The 17,999-nt window shown below is 41.1% G+C and overlaps 1 protein-coding gene across 7 annotated transcripts in view; it reads right to left on the reverse strand.

Annotated features, from left to right (window-relative positions):
• Positions 1-17,999, reverse strand: part of KLHL13 (kelch like family member 13) — a 282,631-nt gene that overhangs the window by 89,569 nt on the left and 175,063 nt on the right. Inside the window, exon 3 of one of the 7 annotated variants that reach the window (XM_048213308.2) lies at positions 881-994. The exons of the other annotated variants lie outside the window; for them this stretch is intronic. The gene's annotated coding sequence lies outside the window, so the exon portion shown is untranslated. The remainder of the gene's footprint in view (positions 1-880; positions 995-17,999) is intronic. 7 annotated transcript variants of the gene reach the window in all.

The raw sequence follows: 17,999 nt of genomic DNA on the forward strand, positions 1-17,999 counted from the left end.
AGCCGGCCAGGCGCCCTGAAAATTAACAATTTTAAGCTAAAGAATTCAGCGACGTCCAGTGCATTCCTAATGTTGGGCAATCGCTACCTCTATCTTGTCCCCAAGTATTTTCATGAGTCCCAAACAAAAACCAATATCCGTTAAGCAGTTGCTCCTTGTTCTCCCCTCCCCCACAGCCCCTGGCAACCGCCAACAGGTATTCTGTCTCTATGGATTCATCTGTTTTGATATTTCACATACACTCTGTGAGCCTTTGTGCCAAGCTTCTTCCACTGAGTGTCACGTGTCAGAGGTTTATCCACAGTGTGAATGCACCAGTACCTCATTCCTGTTTATGGCCACATATTCCACTGCAGGTGTACACACCGCGTTTTGTTTATTCATTCATCCACTGACGGACACCTGAGCTGTTTCCACCTGCTGGCTCCTGTGCTGCTGTGAAGAGGCACATACATGTATTTCTCTGACTACCTGTTTTCAATTCTTGGGGCATATACTGGGAAGTGGAATTTCTGGAACATATAATAACTATGTTTAACCTTTTGAGGAACCTCTGACGTGGGTTGCGTACAACACTCTGTGGGTTTCAAAATAACGCATGAGATTAGAAGGTCTCATGTTAGAATATGTGCCTCCACACATATGATGTGTGAGGCAAGAAGCTCATTCTCAGAGCACCTGGGTGGCTCAGTCGGTGAGGCGTCTGCCTTTGACTCAGGTCAGGATCTCAGGGTCCTGGGATCGAGCCCCACATCGGGCTCTCTGCTCAGCGGGGAGTCTGCTCCTCCCTCTCCCTCTGCCCCTCCCTCTGCTTATACTCTCTCTCGAATAAATAAATAAAATATTTTTTAAAATAGAAGCTCATTCTCATCATACTTACTAAAATACAAATTTCAAATTCCATCATATTGGTGTGATAGTTGTTTCCTCTGCAGTCAGTCCTTTTACATCAGTAGCAGATGGTTCAGGCAATTATTAAATGAGGTCTTCATATCTGGAGATACATGACCGATTTCATCAAAATCATGCCTGCGTTATTAGCATTTCCCTCACAGTCTGGCACCTTTACATTTTCAAAATTCCATTTTATCCACGGATCCGTGTTAGTTCAACAACAAAACAGGAGGAAAAAAAAAAAACCCACCACCACAACAAAAAAAAGAGCACAGGCCTGATTCCAATTCACAATTACATATACTATAAATACTTGGTATTTAAAAGTTAGCATTTTCTGGATGTCAAGATTTGCTCTATCCCTAAAAAGACTGTAGCCACACATTCTCGGGCATGCCTGAGCACTGCACTAGTAATTCAGCTGGTCTGGAGAAGATGTTGTAACCTGCTCCAGTCTTGACTTCAGCAATAATATTCACGAAATGGGTTTGACACACCAGGCTTTTTTTTTCCTAATAGCATTTAAAAAAATAACAAAACTATTCCAGTTGCAAGTGTAGGTCTGCGTACTGCCAGTCATCTGCATACCCACAGCAGCACACACACTATACGTCAGAAAACACCGATCTGTTAGGGGCGATTTCTTAAGGCCGCACAGGCAACGCTCACATATTTTGTTTGCCAAATAAACAGGAAGTTTCTACCTCGTCTGCAAACTGACAAAGAAAGAATGCACAGCTCATCGGAAACAATTCAAAACTGGAGAAGGGGTTTCTAATGACTCTGAAGATGCAGAGCTCCTGACTTCCTAACAGACAGATGAATTTTCTTTGGTGGGCATCTCGCAGAAGCCAACCAGCGAAGACAAGCGCTTTCGGAAGGACTCAGAGTCACTTGCACTTTGCAACATCTTCCACTGGGAGATGCACTCATCCTGTGATTTCACAGAACACTTGGTATTCAAAGAGCACCCATCTCTAATTTAAATGGTATGCTACATTTCTTCCCGTAGTCAACCATGTCATCCCCCAGAATGTACTACGCCCACTGACATACTATCTACTGACAAACAAGAGAGAATAATTTTTAAACAAATCATTTCCCTATTTCAATATAGAGATTATAGAGAATATTTCTCTCTATCCTTGTTTCTAAGGTGAAAGCATTTGACCAATTTTTCAAATGCAGGTATCCAGGAATATATACAGAAATAGAATATACCTGAAATGCCACAGTAAAAAAGTAAAATTTTCTATCATGAAGACTCTCGCTGCTACTGACTACTCACATAGAGGTGGAAGGGGTTTCTCAGTTCAAAACAAAACAAAACAAATGAACAAAAATCTGTCCTCGAGCCAAATATTTAAAAAATGAGTCCAAGACATAATAACATAATTTAAGATTATAAGAATAAATGTAAAGACTAAATATGATAATATATGTAAAGTGCCCAACACAAGGCCCATTGATATCACAGAAATTTATCAAAATGGCAGCTTTAGATCCTTCAAGATTAGGTGGCTCTCCTTGGAACTAAAACACAATCCTCAGGCCAAAATTAAATCATCATTGTCAGGGCTCCCATAATCCTATTTGCTCCCTAATTTTAGTGCCCAGCACATTCTGCCTCACATAATAAGTATATGTATTTCTATATCTGTACTATTAGGTTGTGCCCCTGAAGGCTCCTTACAGCTTTTAAAATAAGATGTAAACTAAAAATTCAATGCATGGAAGCAAAAACTATTTAATAAATGCAAGTAATCACACCTTACTTTCGTATGATGCCCTACCAATTACAAAGCACTTTCATGTCCTAATTTCATTAACTCATGATCTTTCGTTATCTCTGCCTCAACAAGATAGAAATTGAGACCCAGGGAGGTCACATGATAGCTTATTAAAGACAAAGCTGAGATTAGAAAGAGCTGAATCAGGTGAATAGGGAGAGAAGGGGAGGAGAAGAGTAACAACAGATAAGAGTGAAGGCGGGGGCCATGGAGAGAGAGAAGGGAGAGGGAACCGCACAGGTGTACAAAGACTCCACGGGAAGAACATTTCAACTTTATGGTATTTTAAGATGCTTCCCTGAAGACTGTTTGAAATGCGTGGTCTTAATTTTTTCAACTGCAGGTACAATGGTATCATTTCTTAAGAATCGCCTTGCAAGTGATGCATGGTGGCTCCTGGGGACCTTGAACCGCTTGTATCTGCCTAGGCCTCATCAGGAGAGAGAAACCAAACAGGAATTCGAACTGGGAGAGTTTCACATAAGGAATAATTAACTATGATGGGATTAGAATAACAGAAAGTTGGAGCGGTGAGCAATTGTCTAGTGATAAGTAAAGAAAATTCTTAAAAAAAAAAATACAGGAATCGTAGATCTCAGGAACAACTACTCTCCCTAAGGCTGAAATAGAGCACCCAAGGAAGAGATCCCTCCCACAGGGCTGAAATATAGTGTCTAAGTGTCCAAAGGAGTGCCCCGCACCCAGGCGGAGATCCAGACCTTATTTGGAGAGGGCAGAGCTGTGGCTCACTGAAGGGCAGAGAAGATGCTGCGGTGACCATCTTCTGGAATTGGCCAGAAACCCATCCTGTAGAACTTTCTGAAACTCACCCTTTAGAACATGCCAGAAATGCACCCTCTGGAAAGCGTCTTATCAGAAGTGCTCTGCTACAAACCTACCTACGGGCGCACTGGGAAAAGCTCCTGACCATTGGGTGAAGAAGTTAAGCACTAAAGAAGATGCTGGAGTTGTAGGAACAGTCTGCAAGCGAGCACACAGGAACCAGGAAGCAAAACCCTCTCCTCCTGATATGCCTTCCCAGCACCCTCCACTAATAAAACTTCAGTGCCAGGTGTAAAGAAAACAAATATTTAAAGGGCTCAGGTCCATGTTTCCAGAGCAGGCAAAAAGGATGAATTTGAAGCTGAATGGCAGTAAATCAGTAACTGGCACCTTGGCTAACAGAGAAATACTGTTTGTAAGCACGCAAGAGCCAAATTATAGCACAGCTGGGTATAATACTTGTTTTACCAAGTCCACACAATGGGCAGATGTGGTAGGATAAGAATTAAGTAGCTGTGTTCCTTTGATTCTATTACTTTCAGACTTCTTACCTAGGTAATATATCCTATTAGAATGCTAGAAAAGAGAACCTTTAAAGATCATATAGAATAAAGAGGTCAGATCACCTCTCCATCCAGAAGCCAGATTGGACAATGATACACAATGAACATGTGGTACGAAGGGTAATATATTGTAGTTACAGAATTCCTCCACAAAATACCAGCTATACATGTTAGAGTGGTCTTTACTGTAAAAGTACTTTCATGGCTGCTAACTCATTTTAAACTTGCAAGACAGAAATTGTTAGCCCCATCTGACGGATAGGAACATAAACCACAAATGCCAAAAATTCATCAGTTAACCAAAGTTCACCTAGCTATTTGCTGTTGCCTTTCCCCAACACAGACCTATCCCTAGGGTCTGAAGTTCACTCATCTATGTGGCCTAACAGATGCATTCAATAAGATCTTTCAGGCTATAACCAATTCCTATCAGAGAATCCCAAGCTATCACTGGGAGTCATGGGTAGTTTTCTGCTACAAACTTCTCTCCCGCTCCAGTCTCCTAAAATTGCTACAAGATGAATTTAATTTCAACCTGCTTTGATTAGAAGTGTATTTGAGGAATCTTCCAGCATTCAAAGATGACATTATCACTGGATAGGGATGAGTATAAAAATAAAGCTATCCTCATTTCAATAGCTTTCAAGGGCGTGCGTGTCTTTCTATGCTTTTGGATTTTGCGGACCAGTGAAATTTCAAGAACATCTCGGGGTCCTACAAAGGGTAGCCAAATTTCTTTTGCAAAGTAAGAAAGTTTAAAAGGCAACTACAAATCCATGACCCCTTACCCACAATTTCAAAATCCAAACAATTGGAAATCAGATGGCCTTTTTTTTTTCTTGCCTGTAATACATTTGGCAGCAAAACGTGAACTGACCTGAACTCATCTGGCAGTAAAGCCTGACCTGAACGAATGTGAGGCTATCCACAGGCTTTTTCTGTCTAACTTAGTATAAATATTCTTACATTTTGCTGCAGAAATATTACTGAAACTGATTATGGGGTGTCAATTCAGTCCCGCCTGGGGCTGTTTTCTTTTGGGGGGGCTGTTATATAATATACGATACCTGCATTTTATTACCTGTATAAAATTCAAAAAGAACCTAAATTCTGAAACATATCTTGCCTTAAGATTTTCAAATAATCAGAGTACACAACCTCTGATCACCATCATTTCATTAAAGGACGGGCAAGACGACTTTTTAACAATCAAAAAGTGAAGGGCATTCTCAGAAAAAAGGATGGTGCTTTATACTCAATAGATTTAGCTTCCTGGAAGAAAAAAAAAATCACTAAATTGTTGCTTTTCTTTTCTTTCTTTTTTTTTTAATTTCCAACATGTAACAATAACCCCAACAAACCAGCTTCCATGTACTAAATGGCATCTGGGAACCACTGCTGTCGGAAGACATTCTACTCAGATGGCTCCACGCTCCAAAGAGGATCTTTGGACTTTTTCTGCAGTCGGGGGCAGAACTGAAATTCTGGGACAGGAACAAGTTAAGCCACGCTATGACTGCTGTAGCCCATAGATAAATGATACTTATGCAGCACAAATGCTAGTGGTCATGGGGAATCCATCCAACAAGAGAAGTTTCACAACTCTCCCACGTTGACCTACCTCTGGTCCAGATCTACCTGAAAAGGTTCTTTGATTTTTAAAGAACCAATGCAATTGAATGAACATGTATATATAAGAATAAATCGAGAGAATCTAAAGATGCATCCTGATTGTTAGAACACTGGGTACGCTAGAAGGAAAACCACCGGCGGTAGACAGCTTGTGGCATAGATACCGTCTGCCTTGCTCAGATGGCTTATTTCTGAGTACTACCTATTCCCTGGACAGTCTGACAAACTAACAACACCGAACTTCTTGGACATGTCGAATTCTATCCTAGTAGATGCTAGTGAATCAGGTGTCCTGTAGTTTCAGAGAGAATATTTAATCTCTCCCACAAGGGCCGCCATCTGCATCCATAGACAGGACAATAAATTATTCAGTTCAACAACATTTAATGAACTGCGTTAGACACAGGAAAGGGATGGCTTGATAGGAACATCTCATTTTCCTCATGGACTTCACAGTCCAGTTAGGAGAGACTACTAAAAAAAGTAATTATTACACCGTGTGCTATGTAATATGATAGATGTTCAGCCAAATGCTGAGGGATGGACTATCGTGCAATTCTGTTGGGGGGCAGGGAACAGAGGCCACAGATCCAGCAAGACCACAGGCACAGAAGAAGTTCTGAATAAACCTGGAGAGGCTTTCATCACAGAAAAGGCCATGGTAACTCTCTCATATGTATTTCAAAATGTAAATCCGACAAAGATCTAATGTCTTTGATGAGAGCAAATCGGATGCTCATGAAATATCAAGCACTCTTTTTCTCCCCGCACTGTTTGGCACCTATGCCTGGCTGGTGCTCTAAGCATGTGCTTCAGCTGCCTGTGGGGTAATCCAGCAGTATCACAGAGATATGAAAGGACGTGGTATATTTGGGGGAGGACAAAAAACAGGGTGCAGCAACAGCATGGGGTGCTGAATTGAGAAGTGGCAGGAAGTAGGGCCTGATGCAAAGGGCTCTCTATGCCATGCTAAGGAAATTAGACTTCTTGAACTCAGGACCCCAATCTTAAATAACCGGGGAAAGGTTACTATGTAACAGGTTTTTAAATAATCTCCGCTTTAGAATGATTATTATGAGAAAGCAGTAGCGATTCTACTAATTATCCCATACTTATCAGAAAACTCACCCTACTCCCAACTGCTGCTTTTTCAGACAGTTTATTCTATAATTAAGTAAAAGTGAAATCAGCAATAATAATAAACCAGTAAGCTACTTAATATTCATCTAAAGAAAAGTACTCAAGTTGAGAAGCAAACGTATCATCAAATATAATGAAGAAAATATGGATGCTGACGGCAGGGAAGAACAACAGCAAGACCTAAGCGAGGTAACTAACCATCCAATGGGAGGGTAGTAATCATTAAAAATTATGTTTGTAAGGTAAAACGTGACAATGACTTAAAAGTCAAAATACAGAGAATGTCCATTCCCTTCCCCTTCCTGAAGAGTTTAGTCCGAAAGCCATTAGTTAGGGCAAAGCAAAGAAGGCATCCTGCCCTCCGTGAGGGGGTGGGGGGCAGATGAGGGGCCCTGCGGTATTGCTGGGGGCCCAACACGGTGAGTTGAACTCCAGACCAAATGAGGAGGGTATTCGTGCAGGGGGACGGCAGCCACAGCCAGGCAGGGACTGTCGCAGGCCAACATTTGAGGAGGGAAAGGGCAAGGATGCATTGGTAGGGTACTGACTACATACTACACTCAGGGGCATTGGTCAAATAATAAGACACAGGTTTGTTTCTCAATGTTGGAGATGAAGGGGTGAAAGCATGGAAAGGGAGGAATCTAGAATGAGCTCCACAGCGTTGGACTGAAATTTGAGGTATTGGTGAGAACTCATGGTTTTCAATATATAAAGATATTGAAATACAGATGTGTATGTATATATGTGTGTATAAATATATATACATACATTTCCTAGCTCTGTCCACTGAAAGGGCCTGGGGACAGCAATATGCCAATAGCAACGAACACACATTAGCACGCAGATTTCAGCTCTAGATACCCTTCTCCATGAAAAGGAACCAGGATGGCCAATTCCAGGGCTAAGGCAGAGAAAGTCCACGATGAACCATAAGGCAAGGAAGTGCTCAGAAAGTAAAAGATAACTCAAAATGCAAGGAAGAATGACGGAAACATGACAAAAGGATGTAGAAACCAACCTGAATGGGCTCCTACTGGCCAAATCTGGGGCCATGTGGCATCAAAAGAAATAACAGATTCTAATTCTTTGATTAAATTGGGAACGTATGACTACAAACTGATAAAAATAAATAAATGAAATATTAAAAGTTTGCTGAGGAACAAGATATTTACAGAGCTTCAATATCTCCCAGTACCCCACCCCAAAATATCACTGATGAGAACAAGCTGAAAACATAATTTTACAGAGAAGAAGCTAACAGACACCACCTTAATCAACCTAACATCATCAATATGGCACAAATCAAAACCACGTGTCACCTGAGAGGATGCAATGAGAACACAGCATCATTACTGTGCAATTCCTGCCAAAGAATCAAAACCTGAGTATAATCATGAGACCAATGCAAACTGAAAAACATCCTACAAAATAACTGGCCTCTGTAGTCTTCAAAAGTGTTAAGGTCATGCAAATCGAGGAAAGACTGAGGAAGTGTTCCAGATGGAAGAAAACCGAAGAGACGTTACAATTGAATGCAATGCGTGACTCTGAACTGGAACTTTTTGCTATCAGGAACACTTTGGGGATAATTGGAAAAATTTGAACAGACTTGATTAGAATGTAGGAATGTATTAATGTTCATTTCCTGATTTTGATGGTTGAATTGAGGTTATATGGGAGAATGTTCTCATTTATAGGAATTATACTCTAGAGAATTTGGGGCTGGTGGGCACCGTGTCAGCGAGTTACTGTAAAATGATTCAAGGAAAAAAAAAAAGTTCTGTGTCCTAATCTTGCAGTTTTTCTGTTAATTCGAGATGTTTCAAAATGAAAAGATTCACAGAGAAAAAAGCTAATATAAAGTTTGGCACATACATACAATAAAATAATTCTTACAATGAGGCTGACAACGACTCTGAGGAGAAATGACATTTGAGGGCTTATTATGTTCAGACGGTGTTTAAAGTACTTTATAAGCATATCTCTTGTGAAGCTATGGAGAATGATGTTGAAAAGCAATAAGGGCACAAAACAGACTCTTGTCATATTAAGTGAAAAATGCAAATAAAAAAGAGTGTGGATAATATGAGTCCATTTTTAGAAATCAACGACACACATATTTTATATGTATATAGACCCAAATATTGACTGATTGAATTATGAATGATATAAATTTTCTTATTTTTCATATGTGTACTTTCTAAGTTTTAAAAATAACTTAAAAAATTAAAGAAAATAAAAATAATGACCAGGGGGTACCTGGCTGGCTCAGTCAGAAGAGCATGTGACTCTTGATCTCGGGGGTTCGTGAGTTCAAGCCCCATGTTGGGAGTAGAGATTAAAAATAAAATCTTTAAAAAAAATTAAAAATTAAAAAATTAAAATGGCCATATTAATTTTGCAATACAATTTATTTTAAAGTTTACTCTTGAAAACAATACATACTAAAAACATGGGGAAAATGTAAATATTATATTATTATTAGAGAAAAGCATGATACAAAGCTACACATATGATAGGAGTCTAAATGCTGCCTTATAAAAAAAAATAGGATAGAGGGGCAGAGGGGCGCCTGGGTGGCGCAGTCGTTGGGCGTCTGCCTTTGGCTCAGGGCATGATCCCAGCGTTCTGGGATCGAGCCCCACATCAGGCTCCTCCGCTGGAAGCCTGCTTCTTCCTTTCCCACTCCCCCTGCTTGTGTTCCATCTCTCGCTGGCTGTGTCTCTGTCAAATAAATAAATAAAATCTTTAAAAAAAATAGGATAGAAAAAAAATGAATGAAATACACCTAAATGTTAAGACTAGTGAAATCTGAATAATGAAATTGGAGAAATTATTTATGTACACTTCCCCATATTTTCTAAGTCTTCTACTAGGAATATGGACTAACGTGACAAGAAAAATGTTACCTTTTTTCATTAGGTGATTAGGAAGACTATTAACAATATGGAAAGTGTTCACGGTATCATGTTTGTAAGAAAAACAAAATCCTGGGGCTCCTGGCTGGCTCAGTCCGTGGAGCGTGCAACTCTTGATCTCAGGGTTGAGTTCAAGCCCCACATTGTGTGTAGAGCTTACTTTAAAAAAAGACAAAATTGTACATAATCATGATAACTATATAAAATAAATACATGGAAAAAGCTGAAAGGAAGTATACCAAGACAATAACTGGTTTATATTAGAGAGGGTGGAGTAATGTGTGATTCATTTTCTTTTCTGCATTTTCCAAAACCTTTATAAATTTCAGATATGTATCATCTTTAATGGGTGGAAATTCTCTTAATAAGCAAAGGAAGTACATGGGGATATTGGGATAAGCACTAATGATGAGTGTTCTAAAAAAAATCATGTTTACAATTGAAAAAGAGCCATTCTCTTAATATCTTCAGAAGAAAAAGACACAGCATGACATAGTTGACATGGATACTGGGTGTGATAGGCAAAGTAATGCCCCTCCCCCAAAACTCTACTTCCTAATCCCTGGGACCTGTGAATATGTTGTTACCTCACATGGCAAAAGAAACCTTGCAGATGTAAGTAACTTTTATGAGATGGAAAGACTATCCTAGATTACCCACTTGGGCTAAATACAATCAAAAGGGTCCTTAAAATTAGAAGAAGAAAGCAGAAGAGGTCTAAGGGATGAGATGTGAGAACTCAACCTACGGTTTCCAGCTCTGAAGGTGGAGGAAGGAGACATCAGCAAAGGAACACAGGTGGCTCATGGAAGCTGGGAAAGGCAAGGAAATGGATTCCTCCAGAAAGCAAAGAGGCCCTGTCTGTATCTTGGTGTTTGCCCAATAACCTCCAGAACTGTCAAATAATAAATCTGTGTTGTTTTAAGCACTGAGTTTTGTGGGAATTTGTTACGGCACCAAGAGGAAACGAATACATGGGGTTATAGATAGCTAGAAAAAAAAATATGATCTTAGCAATTTGTTTTAGGGAAAACAAGATAACTGAGGCAGGAAAGTGAGTTGGAACTGAATTAACAATGTTGTTAACGGCAAGAGGTGTGTCTGGATGTAAATGTGTCACGAGTATATGTTTAAGGCCAAATAACACATCAGAATTGCACTCACAGGAAAGGGTAGGACAGACTGGGTTGAGTTTCCCTTCTATTTCTTTTTTTTTTTTTTTTTAAGATTTTATTTATTTATTTGACAGAGAGACAGCTAGCGAGAGAGGGAACACAAGCAGGGGGAGTGGGAGAGGAAGAAGCAGGCTCCCAGCGGAGCAGGGAGCCCAATGTGGGGCTCGATCCCAGGACCCTGGGATCATGCCCTGAGCCGAAGGCAAACGCTTAACGACTGAGCCACCCAGGCGCCCCAAGTTTCCCTTCTATTTCAATCCATGTCCCTACTCCCCACTGATCATTAGATATGTAATACTTATTCCCTATCCAACCCACAGAAAAGAAACTACTTGAACTATGTAGCCAAGAGAAAAATATTTTACACATAAAAATAATGATAAAGGCTATACTAATTTAACTGTAAATATTACATGTATCACATACACTATATGATATGGAAAATCTGACGAAATAGCTTTTATTATAGAAGTTTGTTTTTTACTTGAAATAGGTGAAATGTAGCTTTCTGATGTATGACACTTATGTATATCAGAAAACCTGGATACTCACGTCTTGGCTCTTTCCCTTGCTATGTGAACTTCCAGACGCTCTCTCACCTTTGCAGATCAGATTCCCTGTCTTTTCACATTTCAAATTTTTTTTTAAAGATTTTATTTATTTACTTGACAGAGAGAGACAGCGAGAGAGGGAACACAAGCAAGGGGAGCGGGAGAGGGAGAAGCAGGCTTCCCACCAAGCAGGGAGCCCGATGCGGGGCTTGATCCCAGGACCCTGGGATCATGACTTGAGCTGAAGGCAGACGCTTAACGGCTGAGCCACCCAGGCGCCCCATTTCTTTTTACATTTCAGAGGGTTGAACACTATCTCTGCAATCTTCTTCTATCTCTAAAGAAATGTAGGCTGTTATTTGGGAAGCCACAACTATAATTAGCGAAACAAATAACCGTAACTGTGTTTTCAACTCCTTTCAAAAATCAAGGTGAGCTGATTCAGGGTCTACCTTCCAGGGAGAACAAGGTAATTCAAGCATATCACCTTATTAATTTTCAAGGAAAGGAGAAAGTATTTCTGTTCAGAAAATAAGGAGAAAGAAAAAGAGAGGAACTGGTAGCCGATTCAATAAATTGCCACCATTAACGGTGGCAGAACCAGGGCCAAAAAACAGGGTTTCTCCAGCTCCAAACTCAGTATTGCAGTGCGCCTTTTCCACAGAAGGGTCAGTCAGGTAAATGAACTACCTTTAAGGGGAATGGGTAGGAACACAGGCTCAAGAGCTAGGATTTCTGTACTTTCCCTTCACGTGACGCGGTCCAAGGATAAAAGTAACATGGCGGGACAGAGTGCAGGGTCTGCAGACCAAATAGCTGCTGCGTCCGTAGGGCCCTTATCCATTTTAGCACTGCCTCAGGGAACCCAGAGAGAAAAGTGTGTTCAAGGTGGCCTCCCACGGACGCCAACAGCCACCCAAGCTTCAGAAGGCCAAAAATGGGAGCTTCGCTAAGCCTGACAGCCCTGCCAACTCTGGACAATGGCTGATCTCAGACAAGTTCAGACAAAGTTACATAAGAGTATTTTCAATCACGTGCCAAGGACAAATAAATGACAATGTCTATCTAGGCATAGCTCCTGTCAAAAACGACATCAAGTTTAATTTGAATCCACTCTGCTGTCTTTGTTATTTTGTTTCCCAGAAAACAGACTGTGAAGATCACCAGATGATTTCTTTCTGGCTACCTGTAGCCTGTATCTGCATCAGCTATGCCATGCTGGACTGACACAGGAAAGTGTCTTCACCTCCAGGAGAACTCGTTTCATAACATACTGTGAATAAGGAGATCCTGAGGAATGGAGGAGGACATATTTCTTTTCCTTCAATGCCAGGTTCAGGCCTTGGACTCTCAGAGGCGCCCCATAGGAGGGCCGTCTAAGGTTCACAAAGTTTTAAATTGCCATAGCTCAACCCCGAAGGCAGGTATGGAAAGTCTAATCCAATGAAAGAGTAGAGCTTCCAAGAAAAAGTAAAGGTATTACTCTTTTTCTGTTCATTTCAATCCGAAATGAAGCAATGGTCAAAAAAAAAAAGTGTTTGTTTTTTTTTTAAGATTTTATTTTTTTATTTGACACTGAGGGGGAGAGAGAGAGAGAGAGAGAGAGAGAGAGAGAGAAAGTATAAGCAGGGGGTGCAGCAGAGAGAGGGAGAAGTAGGCTCCTGCTGAGCAGAGAGCCCAACATGGGGCTCAATCCCAGGACCATGGGATCATGACCTGAGCTGAAGTCAGGCACTGAACCAACTGAGCCACCCAAGCACCCCTAAAAACAGGGGCACCTGGCTGGCTCAGTGGGTAGAGCATGCAACTCTTGATCTTGGAGTTGTAGGTTCAAGCCCCACATTGGGTGTAGAGATTGCTGAAAAATAAAATCTTTTAAAAAACAAGTGTTGGGGTATTGGGAGTCAAAATACCACACAACACCGATAACTAGCAAGACAAAGGAAACCTTTGTTTTCTGACTATTTTTTAAAAGCATCCACATTCATTAAGGCTCTGAATTATTTCATGGGTCCATATTCCTTGTCACCCAAAACAGAACCAAATGTAACCCAAAACAGAACATGACCCAGCTGTGGTTCAGGAACCTTTGGAAATTTGACATCATCTTTTAACACTCTCCATGCAACTGCATTTGCTGGGAAGATGAAAAGGGAGGGAAATGAAAGATAAGAAAAGGAAAGAAGTGAAAAGTTCGTCAAGAAATCTTACTTTTATCCCCTTCCAAGCCCCCAATTCATTTATAGCCCTGAACCTATCAGTCAGAATGTATGCATGCACCCAAAGTCAGCAGAATTGGCCCGGCCTCAGGGTCAACACCATGGGTAGCAGATAAGAAGCTCTGCACAAAACTTAGAGCCATTCCTTTTTATTCGTTTGCTGCCCTCTCTAAAACATCATCATGGAATTGGTTAACCATTACCTACCTACCACGTATTCATTTGTCAGAGATCAGCAAACCAGTTAATGGAATGCAGTTAGGGAAGGGAACATAGTTCAGGTGACACAGGACAGTCAAAACCCCCCTCCTCAGGGAGCTCATAACCCAAGGAAGGAGACAGAGGCAGAAGGTTAAATTTATAGACTCGAGAGCTGAACTTCCTGGATTTGAACTCCACATCCACGCATAGTAGTGTGTGACTCGGACAACTTACCTCAGCTCTCTGTGCCTCAATTTCTTGTTTGTAGAATGAGAATAATGATGTAGCTACTTCCTGGGGATTATTATGAAAACGAGATCAATTAATAGGCAGGGCTTGAACCTGTCCCAAAGTAAACGCTATTTAAGTGTTAGCTATTATAATGACTATTGCCATTGGAACGATTAATACTATTTATTGGGACACTGATAGCCGCCACCACCACCAGAGAAATGAGAGTCGATGCTAAGGAAGCCATAAGAAAGAATACCAAATTCTGCTGGGAAGAGGCAGGGGGTACACAAGTTTCACAGAAGAGTTGATACTTGTGCTGAGTCTTGAAGGATAAACAGGAGTTGGTTGGGCCAAGAATAAGAGAGAAGGCATACCAGAAAAAGGGGTGGAAACATGAGGGACTATGTCACCTTCCAATGTTGGGGGACGTTGCAACATATGTTCCAGGCAGATGAGGCTGGGGAGGTGCAGAGGAGCCGCACAAAAGGCCCTGCCACACCGTGAATCGCTGAAGAGATCTAAACCAGGAAATGATACGAACACATTTACATTTCAGAAAGACCATCATGGCTGCCGCGGGAGGGCTGGACTGGAGGGGGAGGGAGGGGAGGAGAAGACTGGAGAAATAATTAGGAAAGAGAAATAGGACCTGGTGATTGGCTGAATATGGGGGATGAGAAAGAAAAAGAAGAGTCCAGGATGACGCCTAAGTTTCTGACTCCAGCCACTGAGCAAGTGGTGGATTGTTAAACAAAGCCAAGACTAGAGAGCAGGAGACAGGTACTGGGAAGTGCGATTATATGGGTTTGGACCCACAGTGCTTACAGTACTGGGGAATATTCACACGGAATAACCACTCATGAGTTTCAAAACATTAACAGTGCTTCAGAAAAGTGGGATCATACTTTTCCAAATACTTCACACAACTGGGCGAGGAAAACTTCAAGAGAGATACATGAATGGGCCGCCTCCCCCAACTTGCCGCTAAATATCAAACAGACAAAAGAGTGAGGAGAACCAGCACCCGCATGGCAACCGAGAGCTGGCAAAGTGCTGTTCCTTTCTCCTGGAGGCCTCTTCCGAACACCACCGACCCCAGTACCTCTTCTGAGTTCATACCAAGTTGGAAAGGAAGCCCATGTGCCCCACACGGCAAACACGGGGTACTCAATTCTTATCGCTGCTGTGACAAATTCCTACAAACTCAGGGGCTTTAAACCACACGAACTGACCGTCTTATAGTCCTAGGGATCTGACGTCTAAAATCAAGGTGGTGGCAGGGCTTCAGGGAAGAATTTGTTCCCTTGCCTTTTCCAGCTTCTAGAAGCCCCTTGAACTTTATTGCTTGTGGAACCTTCCTCCATCTTCGAAGAGTATAGCTCTAACCTCTGTTTTCATCTTCTTTTCTCCTTCTTCTGACTCTGACTCCTCTTGCGTCCCTCTTAGAAACAGTCCACTGTGATAACACTGGGCCCTTCGAGATAATCCAGGATAATCTTCCCATCTCAACTCGATCATGTCTGCAAAGGCCCGTCTGCCGTGCAGAGTATCAGTCACTGGTTCTGGGTATTAGGAAGTGGGCATTTTTGAGGGGCCATTATTCTGACTGTTACAGGTAGTATTTGCCAGATTTTCTTCACTGTAAAGGTATTTATTTTTTCTTTTCCACCCTCATTTCTTTGGAAGTGAATCAGGAAGTCCAAACTCAAGGGAGGAGGGAGATGAAGTTCTATTTCTACATGGGGAAAATGTATACCTATAAACACACACACATATAAAATTTGGAATTCTTCTGTAAGCAAGATTTGGGTCTTCTCCCTCATTTTTTTCTTTTTTTTTTTTAAGATTTTATTTATTTATTTATTTGAGAGAGAGTGTGTGCACGTGCAAATGGGGGGGGAGTAGAGAGGGAGGGATCGAGAGAAAGAGAGAAACTGACTCTGGGATGAGTGTGGACCTCAACATGGGACTCAATCTTAGGACCCTGAGATCAAGACCTGAGCCAAAACCAAGAGTCGGATGCTCAACTGACTGAGCCACTCAGGTGCCCCTCATTTATTTATTTATTTTTTGATCATTTATTTCTATCAGTATTGACTTGTCGGTAGAAGTCTGAGAAAGGGGTTGGATTAGTACCCAAGGGCACAGAGAGAAGGACAACAGTTAATTCATTCACGCGGCAAATATTTATTGAGCAACTAATATGTCCCAGACATGGTTGTGAGTACTCACATTAAAGAAATCAGCAAAACAGACAAAATCACTGTCCTCCTAGAGCTTCTATTTTAGTGAAAGGTGGTAAATAATAATTAAAGAAAGAAGAAGCGGAGATTGAAACTAAGGTGATATGCCACTGAACAGGTAGCCATTCAGACTGGGTAGTCAACGAAAACCTTTCGAAGGAGAGGACATTTAAGTGGGGGTCTGAAAAGAAGAGCCAGCCACACAAAGACCATGGGAAAGGACATTTCAGACAAAGGAAACAGCCTGTACAAAGCCATTCTGGGACTCTTTCTCCCTTTGAGAATAAACAGAAAAACGGCTAGCACAGGGCCAGTGAAAATGTACTGAGAAACAAGGAAAAGATTTGTCATCATAACCACTGAGGGAAGAGCAGAACTCTACAAATGCTTTCATATAGTAGCCGGAAAACAATGTTGAAAGCCTCTGGCACATTCAAGCTAATAAGAAAACATGGCCTCAGGGCGCCTGGGTGGCTCAGTCCTTAAGCGTTTGCCTTTGGCTCAGGTCATGATCCCAGGGTCCTGGAATCAAGCCCCGCATCGCATCGGGCTTCCTGCTCAGCAGGAAGCCTGCTTCTTCCTCTCCCACTCCCCCTGCTTGTGTTCCCTCTCTCGCTGGCTGTCTCTCTCTGCCAAATAAATAAATAATAATCTTTAAAAAATAAAAAAAGAAAACATGGCCTCAATAGAGCAGGAAGAGGAAGTCAAATATAGCAAGACTGGATGAGGAAAGTACACATTCTATTGGTCAACTGCAAGGAAACTCAATCAGAGTCACAACCAAAATGTACATCGGAGGAAGGAAAGAGAAGATCTGAAACAGTATAAAACGAATTCATGAAATAGAAGGAAAAAAGATAAATATTAAAACTAGGAGAGAAAAGATGATATATATGGAAGACACGATAACTTATCACACTCCAAAGTGGATTCAACCTAAATATTTCATAATAAAAAATCATTTGTCCCATGGAAGAGTTTCTACTTTGTAGCTACTACGTCTCCAACAAGTTTGCATTGACATGTGAAAATGCTAATGGTACAACTCAGAAAACTAGCAGGACACAGACATGATAATACATAAAACAGTGAGTGTTTCCATTTACTGAGCTTTTACCATGTGCCAAGAACCTGACTCTCTTAAAAACATTTTATTTTATCCTCAGAGCAATCCCACAGAGTCATACTATTTTATAGATGAGGAAACAGACTGAGAGAGGTTAAGAAACTTTCCAAAGTTCCCACAGCTATTAAAAGTAGCGGAGCTGGATTTGAACCTGTATTTGGCAGGCTTCAAAGCCTCTGTTCTTCACCACAACACAGAAACCAGATCGCATTCAATAATTACAAATGCAGTTCCATCTAAAGAAGCACCAAAAGACTAGAGTGGAAACGCACCGAGGGGCTAACCGAGATTACTTTAGGTGATTATTTCCACTGTGTATATATAATCTTCTCTTTCTCAGCATTCTATAATCAATATGCATTACTCGTAGAGTCAAAACAAAATGGTGGCGAAGGGGAATGAAGAACTTCTTAGTCTGGGACTCATGAAAAAAATTTAGACTTGAGATATAAATGTTAAGGTCTTCAGCCTTATGTATACCTATAAACACACACACACATATAAAATTTGGAATTCTTCTGTAAGCA

This window comes from Ursus arctos, chromosome X, assembly GCF_023065955.2.
Source record: "Ursus arctos isolate Adak ecotype North America chromosome X, UrsArc2.0, whole genome shotgun sequence".
Lineage (NCBI taxonomy): Eukaryota > Metazoa > Chordata > Mammalia > Carnivora > Ursidae > Ursus > Ursus arctos.